The 6000-nt window shown below is 41.4% G+C and overlaps 1 protein-coding gene across 1 annotated transcript in view; it reads right to left on the bottom strand.

Annotated features, from left to right (window-relative positions):
* Nucleotides 1-449: 449 nt before the first annotated feature.
* LOC126277935 (UPF0602 protein C4orf47 homolog) overlaps nt 450-6000 on the bottom strand; it is a 138861-nt gene continuing 133310 nt past the window's right edge. The window contains exon 8 of the mRNA XM_049977520.1: nt 450-627. The gene's annotated coding sequence lies outside the window, so the exon portion shown is untranslated. The remainder of the gene's footprint in view (nt 628-6000) is intronic.

The following is a 6000-nucleotide window of genomic DNA, read 5'->3' as shown; positions in this document are numbered from 1 at the left end:
TTAATTTGTACTACATTTCAGTTGAATGAGACAGGAGGTGTGGTCCATATGAGACTCACATGTTGACTGTAACGCAGTGACTAACAGAAGCCCTTTTGTATACTGTTACTCTGACTTGAGTGCATACAATATTTATCTACAATATTTACCTACTTGAATAAATGGTGCTGGAAAGACTACTTAGCAGGTAACTTTCTTGAAGTTCTTTGCTGTGTTCATCGAAGTTTGGAAGTTGTAAGACACACAAAAAGTGTCATAATTATTACTGAATATGATGTGGTTCAGACACATAAGAAAGGTAATCTACTCAGTGTTACTCATGAATTAAACGTAGTTTATTCATTTAAAATGGTTCAAATGGCTCTAAGTACTATGGGACTTAACATCTGAGGTCAACAGTCCCCTAGACTTAGCACTACTTAAACCTAACTAACCTAAGGACATAACACACATCCATGCCCGAGGCAGGATTCGAACCTGCGATCGTAGCAGCAGCATGGTTCTGGACTGAAGCACCTAGAACCGCTCGGCCACAGTGGCCTCCTTACGAGATAATGTTTGAGAAAAGGCCACCTTACTTAATTAAAGAACTTGTAGAGATTCCATCTTGTAAAAGCATAACAGCAGCTGAAAGAGAGGAGGTAGTTAGAAGAACTATGGAAGATTATTATGAAAAAAGAAAGAAATTGCATGATAAACAAATAAAAAACACAGAATTCAAAGTTGCAGATCTAGTTTTGACAAAAAGTTACACCAAATCTAAAGCACTAAACAGAGAAATAAAGAATTTTTTTGATATTTCTATAGGATCATTTGAAATTGTTGAAAACCCACATCTAAATGCATATAAACTTGTATATCCTGAGTCCAAAAGATTATTTGGGCCCAGGAATGTTACACAGCTGAAATTATACAGACAACCTCGATCACTCATATAACATCACAAGAATTGTTTTTCCTCAGGACATTGCAAGCTCTTTTTGGAATTTGGGTTGGTGAACCCAAGGCTCCGAGCTGGTGTGGCTATTTTTTGTTTCATGTCACATTTTCTCTTACTTTTCTGTACAAACTGATTATCTTTCACTATCCATGCCATCAAAGAAATTGATAAGTCACTGCTTAGTTAGTATATAAAAAATCTCATTGTGCTGGTAACTTAATACTCTCATTATGCTGATAACTTTGTAAAAGGTCGAGAAAATAAGAAAAGAAAGAAAAAAAAGTATTGGTCATCTCCAAATTCTTTTTGGGCTATGGCTGCCTAGAAAATGTAACAATATTGATTCACTGTTAAATATGAAAATACTCTACATTATGATCTTGTCCCTCTTACTCAGTGAAATTGCTGTATTCTTGGCAAAAGGACTGAGGCAGAAGTGTTTGAATCCCAGGTTCTGAAATCCATACAATTTTTCTTTTAATGTTACTCCTAATGCCTAAATGGACATTATGGGCAGTCATTTGAATAGTTTTTTAAATAATTTTCTCACCTTTAATTCAATGAGATAGAGATGATGTTTGCTACTTGTCTGGTATCAGTGTAAACTATACTATCTGTTTGATATAAGTTTATCGTGTTATGCAAATTACTTTTAATGTTATATCTACACAAATCTGGAAACTGCTTAGCTATTATATCTCGAGTAATACAAAATGTTTGCTCGGTGATGCTGCAGATTGCAGCAAGCATATAATTTTTCTATTGATGTCTTTATAAGCAAATCCATCTGGATTCTAAATATTGTAATCTAAGATTTCTCTAGGCAAATGTTGGCCTATACTCTGATGTGAAATACTTAACGATAACTGATTTAATTTTATGTTACGTCACTTGTATGCTAATGGTCACAAACATATACCATGTAATGAGTAAAGATTTGATGCTTGTCCGAAGCTCATGAGAATTGATATTCACAAGTATAGCTGTTATTCTTGCAGACATCTGCTCTCAAATGGACTCTGGATTATTCATTATTCACTACCCGACAAGGAAAAGAATAAATCATACCTTTGGAATAACTGAACTAACTATTTTGTCCCAACTTTTGATCTGTTCAAATGTAACCTGTGCTAGTCCAGCCTTTGTTTTAACCTATGTTGGAACTTACATTTACCGGTGCCCTACTATCTTTGCTGTCTCATCTGTTAATTTTTTTAAATGAATAAATGAATGTAACAGACAGTTACAATACGAGAGAAGGAAAGCTGCCACACACCATATAGCAGAGATGCTGAGTCGCGACAGGCAGAATAAAAAGATTCACACAATCATAGCTTTTGGCCGTTAAGGGCTTTGTCAGCAGTAGACACACATACACATGCACACAAGCACACTCAGGCGTGTGTTTATGTGTGTCTACTGCTGACAAAGGCCTTGATGGCCGAAAGATATGATTGTGTGAATCTTTTTATTGTGCCTATCGCGACTCATCATCTCCACTATATGGTGAGTGGCAAATTTCCTTCTCTCATATTGTAACAAACAATTAGGTAAATTAGGACACGACATTGGAACACTGTTTTCTGCTAAAATTTGCTTCCTTTGACTAAGGAACATATTGTGTAAGTTGATTGGCAACTACTCCTACAAAAATTTTTGTACAGTGATATACTGTCACATGCAACATGGTTCTCCGTAACAACTCATTATCAATGCTCTTTTTCTTTCAAAAGAAATATAATTACTTTAATTAGATTTATAACTTATGGGAACAAAGTTAGAACTAGCAGTGTATTAACATGTATTATACCACGTTATACTGTTACATGCAACCTGGTTCTCTGTAATCATTCATTCTCAAGATATTCTCAAACTTACTTCCGTTTGTTTATATAAGAATTAAACTTGTACATCTCAGACCTGCATCATACTTAACTTTAAAAATGTGGCATATATATATATATATATATATATATATATATATATATATATATATATATATATATATATAAAAAACAATCCTGATCCCACTCCTAATGATCCAACTCCCCAAGACACTATCCAAATTGAACCCTGCCTGCAACAGTTCCGTCCTCCATCACAGCGGGACCCACCTCCTCTTCCTCAAAATCACCCTCTCCAAACCTTCCAGGAATTTCTCACTTCCAGCCTTGCCTCTCAATCTTTCTTGAAAAACCTTAATCCTACTCCCAACATCACCACAGCCGAATCCCAGGCTATCCGTGATCTGAAAGCTGACCGATCCATCATCATTCTTCCGGCTGACAAGGGTTCCACGACTGTGGTACTTGATCGTCGGGAGTATGTGGCTGAGGGACTGCGTCAGCTTTCAGACAACTCTACATACAAAGTTTGCCGAAGTAATCCCATTCCTGATGTCCAGGCGGAGCTTCAAGGAATCCTCAGAACCTTAGGCCCCCTACAAAACCTTTCACCTGACTCCATCAAACTCCTCACCCCACCGTCACCTCGCACTCCTACCTTCTACCTACTTCCTAAAATTCACAAACCCAAACATCCTGGCCGCCCCATTGTAGCTGGTTACCAAGCCCCCACAGAACGTATCTCTGCCTACGTAGATCAACACCTTCAACCCATTACATGCAGTCTCCCATCCTTCATCAAAGACACCAACCACTTTCTCGAACGCCTGGAATCCGTACCCAGTCTGTTACCCCCAGAAACCATCCTGGTAACCATTGATGCCACTTCCCTATACACAAATATCCCGCACGTCCAGGGCCTCGCTGCAATGGAGCACTTCCTTTCACGCCGATCACCTGCCACCCTACCTAAAACCTCTTTCCTCGTCACCTTAGCCAGCTTCATCCTGACCCACAACTTCTTCACTTTTGAAGGCCAGACATACCAACAATTAAAGGGAACAGCCATGGGTACCAGGATGGCCCCCTCGTATGCCAACCTATTTATGGGTCGCTTAGAGGAAGCCTTTTTGGTTACCCAAGCCTGCCAACCCAAAGTTTGGTACAGATTTATTGATGACATCTTCATGATCTGGACTCACAGTGAAGAACAACTCCAGAATTTCCTCTCCAACCTCAACTCCTTTGGTTCCATCAGATTCACCTGGTCCTACTCCAAATCCCATGCCACTTTCCTAGATGTTGACCTCCATCTGTCCAATGGCCAGCTGCACACATCCGTCCACATCAAACCCACCAACAAGCAACAGTACCTCCATTATGACAGCTGCCACCCATTCCATATCAAACGGTCCCTTCCCTACAGCCTAGGCCTTCGTGGCAAACGAATCTGCTCCAGTCCTGAATCCCTCGACCATTACACCAACAACCTGAAAACAGCTTTCGCATCCCGCAACTACCCTCCCAACCTGGTACAGAAGCAGATAACCAGAGCCACTTCCTCATCCCCTCAAACCCAGAACCTCTCACAGAAGAACCCCAAAAGTGCCCCACTTGTAACAGAATACTTCCCGGGACTGGATCAGACCTTGAATGTGGCTCTCCAGCAGGGATACGACTTCCTAAAATCCTGCCCCGAAATGAGATCCATCCTTCATGAAATCCTCCCCACTCCACCAAGAGTGTCTTTCCGCCGTCCACCTAACCTTCGTAACCTCTTGGTTCATCCCTATGAAATCCCCAAACCACCTCCCCTACCCTCTGGCTCCTACCCTTGCAACCGCCCCCGGTGTAAAACCTGTCCTATGCACCCTCCCACCACCACCTACTCCAGTCCTGTAACCCGGAAGGTGTACACGATCAAAGTGAGAGCCACATGTGAAAGCACCCACGTGATTTACCAACTGACCTGCCTGCACTGTGATGCTTTCTATGTGGGAATGACCAGCAACAAACTGTCCATTCGCATGAATGGACACAGGCAGACAGTGTTTGTTGGTAATGAGGATCACCCTGTGGCTAAACATGCCTTGATGCACGGCCAGCACATCTTGGCACAGTGTTACACCGTCCGAGTTATCTGGATACTTCCCACCAACACCAACCTATCCGAACTCCGGAGATGGGAACTCGCCCTTCAGTATATCCTCTCTTCTCGATATCCGCCAGGCCTCAACCTCCGCTAATTTCAAGTTGCCGCCGCTCATACCTCACCTGTCTTTCAACAACTTCTTTGCCTCTGTACTTCCGCCTCGACTGACATCTCTGCCCTTAACTCTTTGCCTTTAAATATGTCTGCTTGTGTCTGTGTATGTGCGGATGGATATGTGTGTGTGTGTGTGTGTGTGCGCGCGAGTGTACACCTGTCCTTTTTTTCCCCTAAGGGAAGTCTTTCCGCTCCCGGGATTGGAATGACTCCTTACCCTCTCCCTTAAAACCCACTTCCTTTCATTTTTCCCTCTCCTTCCCTCTTTCCTGACGAAGCAACTGCCAGTTGCGAAAGCTCGTAATTCTGTGTGTGTGTTTGTGTGTTTTGTTCATGTGTCTGTCTGCCGGCGCTTTCCCGCTTGGTAAGTCTTGGAATCTTTGTTTTTAATATATATATATATTTTCATTTTCACACTTTACATATATTAGAGGGCCTTCTTGTAAGTCAGCTGGTTGTACCTAGCATTTGTTACTTGAATTAACCAACATAGTGTTAAATATGTCAATTACTCTGTCTTGCAGAATGCTACTTGTTTACGCTTCGTTGATCAGTTAATAGGGAGTGTTGGAGTTAATTTTCGGGTACTGGGAAGGTAAAGTTGTGGCATATCCATTCTGTAGGGAATGCCAAACACACTTCTCCCTCCAGCGCCACAGTGAAGTACTGGAACAGTAGGGGTCCTGGGGAGGGAGGGGGAGGGGGGAGGGGGTTCCACTCTTTGGGGTCTGTTATCTTTCCTTCTTAAGCTTCAGTACTCGAAATCTTCAATTTCATTTCTTACTTCTGAGCAGAGTACCAAACTGTCCATCCGTCTATCTGTACCCATATGTCTCTATTGCTGAAACGCTTCTCATTTACCATGTCAGCTTTAATTAAGTGACTAAAGCCTATTTTATAGGAGGACCCAGGTAACAAGCAAGCATTTCTGCATTATTAAATGTAACAAT

This window comes from Schistocerca gregaria, chromosome 1, assembly GCF_023897955.1.
Source record: "Schistocerca gregaria isolate iqSchGreg1 chromosome 1, iqSchGreg1.2, whole genome shotgun sequence".
Taxonomy (NCBI): domain Eukaryota; kingdom Metazoa; phylum Arthropoda; class Insecta; order Orthoptera; family Acrididae; genus Schistocerca; species Schistocerca gregaria.
The sequence above is the reverse complement of the archived record's forward strand: the minus strand, read 5'-3'. Positions and strand labels throughout refer to the sequence as shown.